General features: G+C 45.7%; 1 pseudogene; it reads right to left on the minus strand.

Annotated features, from left to right (window-relative positions):
- Positions 1-3,836: 3,836 nt before the first annotated feature.
- On the minus strand, positions 3,837-5,663 carry LOC132232952 (mortality factor 4-like protein 2; annotated as a pseudogene).
- Between the last annotated feature and the right edge of the window lie 7,399 nt (positions 5,664-13,062).

Raw genomic sequence — 13,062 nt, forward strand, 5'->3', positions numbered from 1 at the left:
AAAACCCCTTAACTAAGTGCCAGGCGGGTAGTTAATCACTTTTAACTACGAACAATCACGCTTAAGCTACATAATTTTTACTCCCTGGAATGGAGATAAGAAACGCCCTAACCTTTGGAATAGAGATTGATAGGATTGGAATCAACTGGTATAAATACAGATCTAACAAGACAACAGGACACAGAACCTAGAGACAGAACCTAGCGAGAGAACCTGGCTGAAGAACCTATAGACAGAACCTGGATAGAACATGGCAAGAGAACCTGACTAGAACCTGGTGACTGAACCTGGCTGGAGAACCTAGCAAGGGAACATGGCTACAGAACCTGGCTGGAGAACCTAGCAAGAGAACATGGACACAGAACTTGGCTGGAGATCCTAACCAAAACTTCACTGGAGATCCTGATCAGAACTTGGCTAGAGATCCTGGCTAGGCTGCTGATCAACTGAACACTGTCTCTGTGTCATTCCTTCTTCGCCGACTCCGTCCACACCTTTGGGGACCCCTGGACCTGCTGGGGTTGGACCCCAGCACTCCCTCCACAAACTTCCTGAACTTGGGGATTCTTTTTTTGGTAAGCCCGGAAGATTCTCTGTGGCTATCCCGAGGGCCCCTGTCAGGCCTTCCCAGACATCCAGTCCAGGGAGGGCAATCGCTACTTAGTCATGATTTCTATATCATGACATCTTTGTGTGTGCACACAAAATAGTTTCTTTGAATTTCTTCTTCCTAATTTTTCTGCTAAACTAAAAGGTATGTTATTATTATCTTTATTTTTCTTATTATTGTCCTTATATGATATTAGGTGTTCCCAAATAGCACATAATTTATTTTGTTAATATTCTCTATTATTTCTTTTTTATTATTTATGATTAGTTTTTTATGTTAAAAATTAGCCAGTTTTTTGAAATTGCATAATGAATTATTTGTTTTTCTAGAAATGTTTAAAAGTTTATTTTAAAAACAAAAATTCAATATAGTTTAAACCACTTCATTCAGTGATTTATTAAAATAGACTGTAGCCCTAACTGGTTTGGCTCAATGGGTAAGAGCATCAGCCTGAGGACTGAAGGGTCCCAGGTTCGATTCCAGCCAAGGGCACATGCTGGTTGCAGGCTTGATCCCCAGTAGGGGGCATGTAGGAGGCAGCCAATCAATGATTCTCTCTCACTGTTGATGTTTCTGTCGATCTCTCCTTCTCCCTTCCTCTCTGAAATCAATAAAAATATTTTTTAAAAAATAAAAATAAAATAAAATGGACTGTCTACCTTTAGGACTTAAGAAAATCAGTTTTTCAAAAATAATTTATTTTTATTTTTTGTTAATCCTCACTCGATATATTTTTCTCATTGATTTTTAGGGAGTGTGGAAGGGAGGAGAGAGACAGAAACATTGATGTGAGATAGACACAACGATTGGTTGCCTTCCACATGTGCCCCAACCAGGCAGAATGGAGCCTGCAACCAAGGTACATGCCCTTGACCAGAACTGAACTCACGACCCTTCAGGCCGAGGGCCGATGCTCTAACCATTGAGAAAGCAGCTAGGGCTCAAATATATATTTTTAAAATATATTTTTATTGATTTCAGAGAGGAAGAGAGAGATAGAAACATCAACGATGAGAGGGAATTGTTGATTGGCTGCCTCCTGCAGGCCCCCCACTGGGGACCGAGCCAGCAACCCAGACATGTGCCCTTGACTGGAATCGAGCCCTGGGCCCTTCAGTCTGCAGGCTGATGCTTATCCACTAAGCCAAACCAGCTAGGGCTCAAAAATAAATTTTAATATAAGACTAAGCCATTTCATTAGAGTTTTAATTGTTGAATTAAAATTAGTATTTCAAATTTTTTCTATTTTTATAAACTACACTAGAGGCCCTATGCACAAAAATGTGTGCACTCGGGGGGGGGGGGTCCCTTAGCCCAGCCTATGCCCTCTTGCAGTCTGGGACCCCTCGGAGGATGTCCACCTGCTGGAACTCTTATCATTTGCAACGGCATGGATGGAACTGGAGAGCATTATGCTAAGTGAAATAAGCCAGTCAATGAAGGAAAAACACCACATGATCTCACTCACTCATGGATAATAAAGGCCATTATAAACTTATGAACAAAAATAGATACAGAGGCAGAGCTACCTCGAACAGACTGTCAAACTACAGTGGGAAAGCCGGGGAGGCTTGAGGGGCGGGAAGGGGGCGCTAAGAGATCAACCAAAGGACTTGTATGCATGCATATAAGCATAACCAATGGACATAAGACACTGGGGGGTTAGGGGAGGCCGGGGGATTGTTAAGGGCGGGAAAAAAGGAGACATATGTAATAAAATAATTTAAAAAAAGACTAAGCCATTTCATTATTCAGAGTTTTAATTATTGAATTTAAATTAGTATTTCAAATTTTTTCTATTTTTATAAACTACTCTAGAGGCCCGGTGCACAAAAATTTGTGCACTGGGGGTGGGGGGTCCCTTAGCCCGGCCTATGCCCTCTTGCAGTCTGGGACCCCTCGAAGGATGTCCACCTGCTGGCTTACGCCCGCTCCCTGAGTGATCGGACCCAAGCTGGCAGTCAGACATCCCTCTCACAGCCCGGCAGCCCTCGGGGGATGTCCACTTGCCAGCAGGGAGCAGACCTAAGCTGCAGTCGGACATCCTTAGTGCTGCTGAGGAGGCAGGAGAGGCTCCTGCCACCACTGCTGTGCTGGCAGCCATCAGCCTGGCTTGTGGCTGAGCAGAGCTCCCCCTGTGGGAGCGCACTGACCACCAGGGGGCAGCTCCTGCATTGAGCATCTGCCCCCAGGTGGTCAGTGTGTGTCATAGTGACCCCTCATTCTCAGTCGTTCTGCTGTTAGGGTCAATTTGCATATTACCCTTTTATTATATAGAATAGAGGCCTGGTGCACAGGTGGGGGCAGACTGGTTTGCCCTGAAGGGTGTCCTGGATCAGGGTGGGGGTCCCGCTGGGATGCCTGGCCAGCCTAGGAGAGGGGCTGATGGCTGTTTGCAGGCTGGTCAAGCCCCCCAGTGGGGACCCTCACTGCATGGGGGTTTGGCCAGCCTGGGTGAGGGGCTAAGGGCCATTTTCAGGCTGCCCAAACCCCCTTCAGGGTGGGGGTCCCCACTGGGGTGCCCGGCCAGCCTGGGTGAGGGACTGATGGCTGTTTTCAGACTGACCAAGCCCCACGGCAACAGAAGCTCCCAGCCTTTCCTTTTTTTTTTTAATTCACTCCAGCTCCGTGGCCATGGCGGCTGGAAGCAGGTATCTGGGGTTTATTTACCTTCTGTAATTGAAATTTTGTTGCCTTGAAAGGAAGCAGCAGCCGGCCAGGAAGCTTGGTTTCCTCCATCATTGGGGCAACCAAGCCTCCTGCTTGCTACAGCTCTGTGGCTGCCAGCCACCATCTTGGTTGGGTTAATTTGCATATAGTCACTCTGATTGGCTGGTGGGTGTGGTTTGGGCTGTAGCAAAGGTATGGTAAATTTGCATGTTTATCTGTTATTAGGTAAGGTGCTTAATTTTTTTAGCTTTTCAGGACAATTTGTTTTAGAAATTTTAGATTTCAGAAGACCTTCAAATTTCTCTTACCCATTTCATGAAGCCATAAAGTGTTAGTTTCCTTAAATATTTTATATTTAAGCCCTAGCCGGTTTGGCTCAGTGGATAGAGCGCCACCTATGAACTGAAAGTTCCCAAGTTTGATTCCAATCAAGGGCACATGCCCAGGTTGTGGGCTCAATCCCCAGTGGGGGACTTGCGGGAGTCAACCAATCCATGATTCTCTCTCATCATGGATGTTTCTCTCTTTCCCTCTTCCTTCCTCTCTGAAATCAATAAATATAAAATATTTAATAGATTAAGTTTTTTAACTTTTTTTGCTTTGAAATTTAGAAACAAATTTTATTTAAGATCTGAAATACAGTTCCTTAAATATCAACTTCTTGAGAAAACCGCGGCTACACAATAAAGCATTGCCTCTATCATGTTAGAACGTGCATTAGACTCAAATACAAAAACCATGAGACAAACTACCATCCTTCAGCAATCTGAGCAAAGATAGAATGTCTAAGGAACAACATGGATGGACTTGCAGAGGATGGGCTGTTTTACTTCAAGCACCATTTAAAAAAGAGCACAGATGCATGGGTTTTCAGGTATATACATTGCGTAGAACCTTTGGCACTAGGAATCAGGGCATTTTTATCAGGTAGCATTAACACATAATTAGAAAATTGTGTAGTGTCAAAGGGATAGAACCACCAGCATTCAAGCAATGTTGTCAACTATACAAGAAGATGTTCTACGGAATGTTTCTTTTTTTGTCTAATTACTGCATACACTGGTAGCAACTTTGAAATAAAAGGAGCTTGTACTCCTTTTATTTTCTGTTTAAAACAAAACAGAAAAACTGAAATATAAGCCCTGTTATACATTAACAATTTTAAAGGACATCAATTATACAAGAAAAAGACTAAGGACAAAATGAGTGTTGACGGATACCGGACAAAATAGCGAGTGCTCAGTAGACCCTCACAGGGCATTGCGGTGGTACTCAGCCAAAGCTACTTTGTAATCACTGGCAGTTAACAGAGATGCAGCATTCTTTGCCAGGTATTTTAGGAAATCACACAAATAGTCCAACAATAATGTAGGGCTCTTCTCATCAAGGGGCATATATGCCAGAATTGCTCCAGTTCTTAGAAATAATCTCGCTGTGGTACTCCATAAACTTGGGACACGGGCGCATCAGGGTGAGCCAAGAGGATTTCGGCTCTTAAATTTGTAGAGCAGCTGAGTGCCTAACATCACGTTGAAGTATCCTTTAATTTCTACAACAACTTCATTCACTGCGTATTCCTTATTGTTGACATTTCTCTGTGATTTCTTGCAGCTTGCATACTCTTCTAGAATGGCATCTACATTTTTCTTAGGGAATTGAAATAGCTCCTTCTGCCTGGTAACTAAGTCCCAATCCTCAACAAGCCATAGTTTTAATTCTTCAGGAATCTTTCCTGTAACGTCCATTCTATTCTTAAATGCAGGGGTCCTCAAACTACGGCCCATGGGCCACATGCAAATACAAATATCGTATTTGTTCCCGTTTTGGTTTTTTACTTCAAAATAAGATATGTGCAGTGTGCATAGGAATTTGTTCATAGTTTTTTTTTAAACTATAGTCCGTCCCTCCAACGGTCTGAGGGACAGTGAACTGGCCCCCTGTTTAAAAAGTTTGAGGACCCCTGCTTAAATGCATCCTCACTTTCAACAGTGGAGTCAGCCCGGGCCCTTTTCTTCTGAGGTGGCTGAGGGGCTTTGCTGGTACTGACACCATCCCTGTTTCCAGGAGTCTTCTGCTTGTTCTTTCTCGTCTTCCCCACCAATCCAGAAGGGGGGTTCTCTACAGAACAACCCCCTCCCCCGCCATCTGCCTGGGCGCGCTGGTTCCAGATTCTGCTGTGGACCAGCTGTCAGCTTACTTCTCTGCATATTGCTTCTAGTTGGTTTTTTGAAGTTGTCTTCTTCTGCAGATTGTTGTCCACGAGTTTGCGAACCCTGCTTTCTGGAACTCATTCAACCCTGTTTTTATTTCAACCAATAATCCTCTTTCTTCTCGCTCTTCCAAGAACTCCTAGTGTTTTCCCAGTGAATCTTCTCGATCTTCTGGGATTCTTTGAAAGGATGAGACAACCCAAGATTCTGTAATCAGGATCGGATCTTCTGATCCTTACTATGCAGCACACTTCGCTTTTCTGATAATTGCCTGAAATGGGAATCCACTTCTTCCCAGCTGTCCCTCCAATAGCCATTAACCTTTTACTTTGAAATAATTTTAGATTTAGATTTACAGAAGAGTTACAAGATGGTACAGTGTTCCTTATATTCTTTCTCCAGCTTCCCCACTGTTAATATCATACATTTATCACAACAAAGAAAATAACATTATTATTATGCTATTAAATTAAATTTTGCCCCCCCCGCCCGAGTTTTTCTGTAGTCCTTTTTCTGTTCCAGGAATAGATTTAATTTTTTATAGATATCTACTTTCCCACATTTTTATTAAATCCAGAATATCATCAAATTCACAAGACTGACACTGATTTTTTTTTAATGCCACTAATTAGGTAGTATACCTACTGTCTCAAACATGTATTCGTATGTCCTGTTTTTGTCTTTGCTTAAGTATCTTTTTTTTTCCTGCCTAAATGTCTTGTTTGCACGGAGAAGTTACCAAATGGCACGGGGTACCAAGCATACCTCATGGTGCTTCCCCCAGCAACACTAGGGCAGAGAAGCATGGGGATTTAAAATAATAATAATAATCCGCTGGGAAAACTCTATGGTCTTCGTTATGTTAGTGTCAGATTGTAATTGAGAAGTTAGGTACATGTGACTTGTTGCTAAAGATGAAATGCCCCCCACACTGGCAGACAGGCTCCTTTTACCCAACCATGTGGAATTTGTCAACACTACGCTTGGGACTGAGGAAGCAAAGTCAATGGACACATTGACCATGACATGACAGAGACACACCAACCAACAACACCTTCCACTTCAGATCGCTGAATCCACAGGGGTATTACCTGGCTGCTTGGTTAGTTCACCAGTGAGAAGTGCCCCGGCCAGAGGGAGACTGCAGTTCTGCTCTGGTCCAGTGAGGCCATCCACAGCAGGGAAGCTCATGCAGTGCAAACAGTCCCAGCCTGTTTTTATCTTCATGCGAAGAGACAGGAGCAGACGTCTGCTCTATTTCATACTGAAGGGCACTGACTGGCAAAGGACATGTTTTGTCAAAAACAAGTTAAACATTGAAGAGAAAAAAGTGAATTTTTACCTTTCATCTCGAATGGTTATTGACTGAAAAATGGATAAGTGGGCTGACACTTTGGAGTATCTAAATGAATGTAATAAAAAATTGCAAGAACTGTGTAAAAATGTATAGTGAGAGAATGTGTGGCTTTGCAGCACAATTCAATTTTGGAAAAGTGAAAATAGATTATTTAGTAATATGTTTGGTCAGTTTTATTTTGAATCCTAAACAAAAATTAACAAGAACAAATGTAACAAAATCACTGTGAAATAATGATTGGGAAAATAAATGGGATGGGGGATGGGGAGTCCCGGATGCATCATATTCAGAACTGGCAGCACCCGTGGAGGAGAAGGAAGCACTGGACTTGAAGGAGCATTGCTCCTTTGAAGATTTTGTTGTTGTTAATCCTCACCAAAGGATATTTTTTTCCATTGATTTTTAGAGAGTAGAAGGGAAGGAGGGAGGGGAGAGAGATACATACATGGATGTGAGGGCGACTTATCAATTGGTTGCCTCCCGCATGCACCCCAGAGATCAAACCTGAACCTGCAACACAGGTAGGTGCCCTGACCAGGAATCAACTGGCAACCTTTTGGTGCATGGGACAACGCCCAACCAACTGAATCATACTGGCCAGGGTGCTCCCTTGAAGAATTTAGAAGACTACATTGGCCCTAGCTGGTTTGGCTCAGTGGATAGAGCATCGGCCTGCAGACTGAAGGGTCCCGGGTTCAATTCCAGTCGAGGGTACATGCCCAGGTTTCTGGCTTGGTCCCTAGAAGGGGGCATGCAGGAGGCAGCCAATCAATGATTCTCTCTCATCATTGATGTTTCTATCCCTCTCCCTTCCTCTCTGAAATCAATAAAAAATATTTTTTAAAAAAGACTGCATTAGCCCGGCTGGCTTGTGGTTGAGCGTTGACCTATGGACCAGGAGGTCCAGGTTCAATTCCTGATCAGGGCTCATGCCTAGGTTTTGGACTTGATCCCCAGTGGGGGTCGTGCAGGAGGCAGCCAATCGGTGAATCTCTCTCATTGTTGAGGTTTCTGTCTCTCCCTCTCCCTTCCTCTCCGAAATCAATCCTTCCTGTATAACTAAAGCCTAATAAGCAAATCAACCGAACGGCTGAATGACCTGTGGAACGACCAGTTGCCATGACATGCACTGACCACCAGGGGGCAGACGCTCCACGCAGGCGCTGCCCCCAGCCAGCAGGCCCCAGGCCAGCCAAGGCGGGTGCCAGTGGGGCAGGGGGTGGGGGGAGGCGGGGGAGGGTGGTGGCAAGCTGGCAGCACCAGGCCAGCCAAGGCAGGGGCCAGCAGGCCCCCCCCCACCACCATCACCCTGCTGGTCACCCCACAGATTGGCCCTGATCGCCGGCCAGGGCCTTTAGTAAATTTCGTGCACTGGACCTTTAGTAAAAATATATTTATTTTATTTTATTTTTTAATATATTTTATTGATTTTTTACAGAGAGGAAGGGAGAGGGATAGAGAGTTAGAAACATCGATGAGAGAGAAACATCAATCAGCCGCCTCCTGCACACTTCCCACTGGGGATGTGCCTGCAACCAAGGTACATGCCCTTGACCGAAATCGAACCTGGGACCTTTCAGTCCGCAGGCCGACGATCTATCCACTGAGCCAAACTGGCTATGGCTAAAAATATATTTAAAAATAAATAAAGACTGCATTAGCTGATTGAACAGTAAGAAACGTTTCTGGCCCTATCCTGTTTGGCTCAGTGGATAGAGCGCCGGCCTGCCGACTGAAGGATCCCAGGTTCGATTCTGATCAAGGGCATGTACCTTGGTTGCGGGCACATCCCCAGTAGTAGGTGTGCAGGAGGCAGCTGATCGATGTTTTTCTCCCATCAATGTTTCTAACTCTCTATCCCTCTTCCTTCTCTGTAAAAAATCAATAAAGTATATTTTTTAAAAAAGTTTCTGTCCATTACAGGAGCTGCATACCCTGCTCCAATTGCTGCCAAGGCCAGTGTGAACCAAGTTCTTTCCTAGTTTTTTTTGTTTGCTCTTTTTCACACAGCCTGTCATGTAGACGTGCTCCATAAATAAGAGGAATGAGAGGAGCAACCAAATGTCTCAGTCAAGAATTGCTTGGATCCCTGTCATATGGAAAATTCAGTATCAAAAAGTCATGTTCATCAAAATGAAAATGTTTCATCTGGAAGGTTATATGGGTCAATGTTAGTGTCTTTCCGAATACCTAGGGTTTTAATTGTGTGATATAAATGAAAACATAGCCTTTTTTTCTGCGTGTCTGGCTCCTCCCAGTGCCCTTCCCATCCTCCCTGCAGCTGCTTTGGGGCTTTTGCCCTCCTGTGAAACTGCTGCTTCTCTCTCTTCCCTTCCATTCTGCTTCCTCGCTGTGCTCAGCACGCAGACAGGCTCCTGCCCCTCTCTCTTCCTTTGTGGCTGCTCAGAGTCCAAGACCAGTGCTTTCTGTCAGTGCTTCTGCTGCTGCCCGGATGGGTGGGGCCCTGGTGAGAAGTCCTGGTAGGACAGATGAATGGAAGCTTGGTGCCAGCTGGTTTCCAGTTCCTCCTCTGAACCAAGAGCCTCTGCCTCCAGGCCTTTACACAGGACATGTCCTACCCCTCAGTCGGCTGCAGTGCCCCTGCAACCAGGACACTCTCCCTGAGGCCCCAGAAGACAACGCTTTTCTTTCCGGGTCTCCCCATTTCCTCCCCTGGAGACTGTCAGCCCCTGAGAGCAGGAGCCCCCATGTGGTCCTGCCTGTGCTGCTAGTATAATAGGGTGTTCTGAGAGAGAGAGGGTGTGCATTGGCTCACATGGCAGTGTGCATTTCTGGGGCCTATGGTTGAGGGGTGCCACCAACAATACCTACAGTAACAGCTTTTTACTATAGCATGCTTAGGATCATCTTATGGTTGACATGAAGACACTCCGACATAGGCCAGAACTGGTGAGGAATGACCTGGCCTGGGGAGCAGGGGGCAGGGCTGTATCTGCTGTTTCAGAAGCCTGCCCGCCTCGGGCCGGGTCAGCGCAAGTGGCCACAGTGTCTGCTAGGACCTCAACCAGGCGGAAGCACCCTCCTCTCCTGCTCCCACCACCACCTCAGGTGAACCCCTTTTTGGGCTTGGTCCATGGTAATTGTGTGCCATTTTAAGTCCTCGTCTCTAGCCACCCAAGGAAGAGCTTTGTTTTTATCTTTTTTTTAAAGATTGAATTTAACAATTTTATTTATTTTATTTTATTTTTTTAATATATTTTATTGACTTTTTACAGAGAGGAAGGGAGAAGGATAGAGAGTTAGAAACTTCGATGAGAGAGAAACATCGATCAGCTGCCTCCTGCACACCCCCCACTGGCGATGTGCCCGCAACTAAGGTACATGCCCTTGACCGGAATCGAACCCGGGACCCTTCAGTCCACAGGCCGACGCTCTATCCACTGAGCCAAACCAGTCAGGGCCAATTTTATTTATTTTTAATTTTTATTTATTTTTTGATCCTTATCCAAGGATATGTTTTAGTGATTTTTTTATTTTTTAATCTTTTAAAAAATACTTATCTTTATTGCTTTCAGAGAGGAAGCGAAGGGAGAGGGAGAGAGAGATAGAAACATCAATGATGAGAGAGAATCATTAATTGACCACCTCCTACACGTCCCACACTAGGGATCAAGCCCACAACCCAGGCACATGCCCTGACCAGGAATTGAACCATGACCTCCTGGGTCACAGGTTGACACTCAACCACTGAGCTATGCCGGCCGGCCTGCTTTACTGATTTTTAAAGGGAGTGGAAGAGAGGAGGGAGAGAGAGAGAGAGAGAGAGAGAGAGAGAGAGAGAGAGAGAGAGAGAGAAAGAGAGAGAGAGAGAGAAAGCTGGGATAGAACTCTCAGCCTAGGCATGCGCCCCTACCGGGAAGCGAACCAGCAAACTTTCCCTGCACTGGACAACACTCCAACCAACTGAACCACACCAGCCAGGTCTGAATTTAACCATTTTAAAGTGAACAGTTCAGTGGTGTTTAGGGCATTCACAGGCTGTACAAACACCACCTCTAGTTCCACATGTTTATGCCCCAAAAGGAACCCTGTGCCCATTAAGCACTTGCTCCCCATTCCTCCCTCTCTTATGGTTTTTAAAGGTAAAATGCACCTAGTAAAAAATCAATACAGCCATAACTGGTTTGGCTCAGTGGATAGAGCCTCAGCCTGCAGGCTGAAGGGTCCTGGGTTCAATTCTGATCAAGGGCACATGCCCAGGTTGCTGGCTTGGTCCCCAGTAGGGGGCGTGCAAGAGGCAGCCAATCAATGATTCTCATCATTGATGTTTCTCTCTCCCTCTCCCTTCCTCTCTGTAAAAATCAGTACATATGAGAATATCCATAATGGGTAGTCTCCTTCCCCATCAGGTCCCCAGGGGCCTCCACTGTTAGCAGTGTTTCATGCATGTTCAGGTCATTCATCTGTGCACTCTTCCCCATCCTGCTGCTTGTCACTTAACTGCCTCTGAGATCGTCCACACCAGAATGTGTCCACCTGTTTCCATCTCAGAACCGGCTGTCCAGCATTCTGTGATTTAAGTACAAGCTAGATCTCTACCTTCCCTGCTCAAACCCTCTTCCTCTTTTGACACCTCATTCCTAGATCACTGCCCTGGAGGCAGTCCAAGCAGCCCAGCCCCTCCCTCCTTTGTATCACCTCTCCTGGTGACCACTTTTCCAGTTGAGGGTTGGGACAAGTCCACCCCCATGGCTGTGAGCTCCTAGAGCAGTGGTTCTCAACCTTCCTAATGCCGTGACCCTTAATACAGTTCCTCATGTTGTGGTGACCCCCAACCATAAAATTATTTTCGTTGCTACTTCATAACTGTAATGTTGCTACTGTTATGAATCATCATGTAAATATCTGATATGCAGGATGTATTTCCATTGTTACAAATTGAACATAATTAAAGCATAGTGATTAATCACAAAAACAATATGTAATTATATATGTGTTTTCCGATGGTCTTAGGCGACCCCTGTGAAAGGGTCGTTCGACCCCCAAAGAGGTCGCGACCCACAGGTTGAGAACCGCTGTCCTAGAGGGTAGGAACACTCTTCCTAAATTTTGTATCCCCAGAGCCTAGCTTGGTGTCTACACACAGTAGATGCTCACTAAATGTCAGATGAGTGGCTTAGGGTGGAAGGCAGATGGCCAGGAGATTGTGAACCGACTGGTGGAGGTGAGAAGGTCGGGCTGGCCTTCAGGGTGCTGAGCCCAGATCAGAGGGAGGGTCCAGAGCGGTCGGTGTCTCTTGTGTACCCTTTCTGAGAGCCTGCTGCCTGTGTCAGGCTCAGTGCCAGGGCCTGGTTTACTGTAAACCCGCAGGATTCTCCCTCCTTCCCTCCCTCCCTCCCTTCCTTCCTTCCATGGCCCAGGGAGAGAGCCAAACACCGCCCCCTGGTGGTCAGGGACAGCCAAGGCGCCCTCTACCAGTGACCAAGCGGCTGCAGGTCCTGCTTCTATCGGCTGTGTTTACCTACAGGACATACTTTATTTTAAAAAAAAACAAGGTCCCTGGCCGGGTGGCTCAGTTCACCAAAAGGTTGTGGGTTCGATTCCTGGACAAGGCACATACCTAGGTTGCGCGTTCAGTCCCCCGTTAGAAACAACTAATCGGTATCTCACATGGATGTTTTCTCTCTCTCTCTCTGTAGCCCCCTTTCCTCTCTCTGTAAAAAATCAATAAAAAGCATATCCTTAGGTGAGGATTCAAAAAATAAAAATAACTTGTATCATTTTATAAGCCAAAAAATTTTTTTAATGTATTTTATTGATATTTTTAGACAGGAAGGGAGAGGGATAGAGAGTTAGAAACATCGATGAGAGAGAAACATCGATCAGCTGCCTCCTGCATGCCCCCGACTGGGGATGTGCCCGCAACCAAGGCACATGCCCTTGACCAGAATCGAACCTAGGACCCTTGAGTCCGCAGGCCGACGCTCTATCCACTGAGCCAAACTGGTTAGGGCCAAATTTTTTTAACGTACATAAAAATCGCCTTTACTCATCTCCCCACTAGCACAACTAAGTTTTTTGTTCCATCTCCTCCCAGCCTTTCCTGGGCCACTTGTGTAGCCAGGTCAAGAGAACAGGGGGTCGTATCCCGGCATTAAGCCCCCTCTAGCGTATCTTCGTGGCAACTGACAGGGAGAATGGGACTGTTCACAGGGAGAGGGCACCCTGCCTGGAACGCTTGCTTCTCTCCAGTT

The sequence above is a fragment of the Myotis daubentonii genome, chromosome 4, assembly GCF_963259705.1.
Source record: "Myotis daubentonii chromosome 4, mMyoDau2.1, whole genome shotgun sequence".
Classification (NCBI taxonomy): Eukaryota; Metazoa; Chordata; class Mammalia; order Chiroptera; family Vespertilionidae; genus Myotis; species Myotis daubentonii.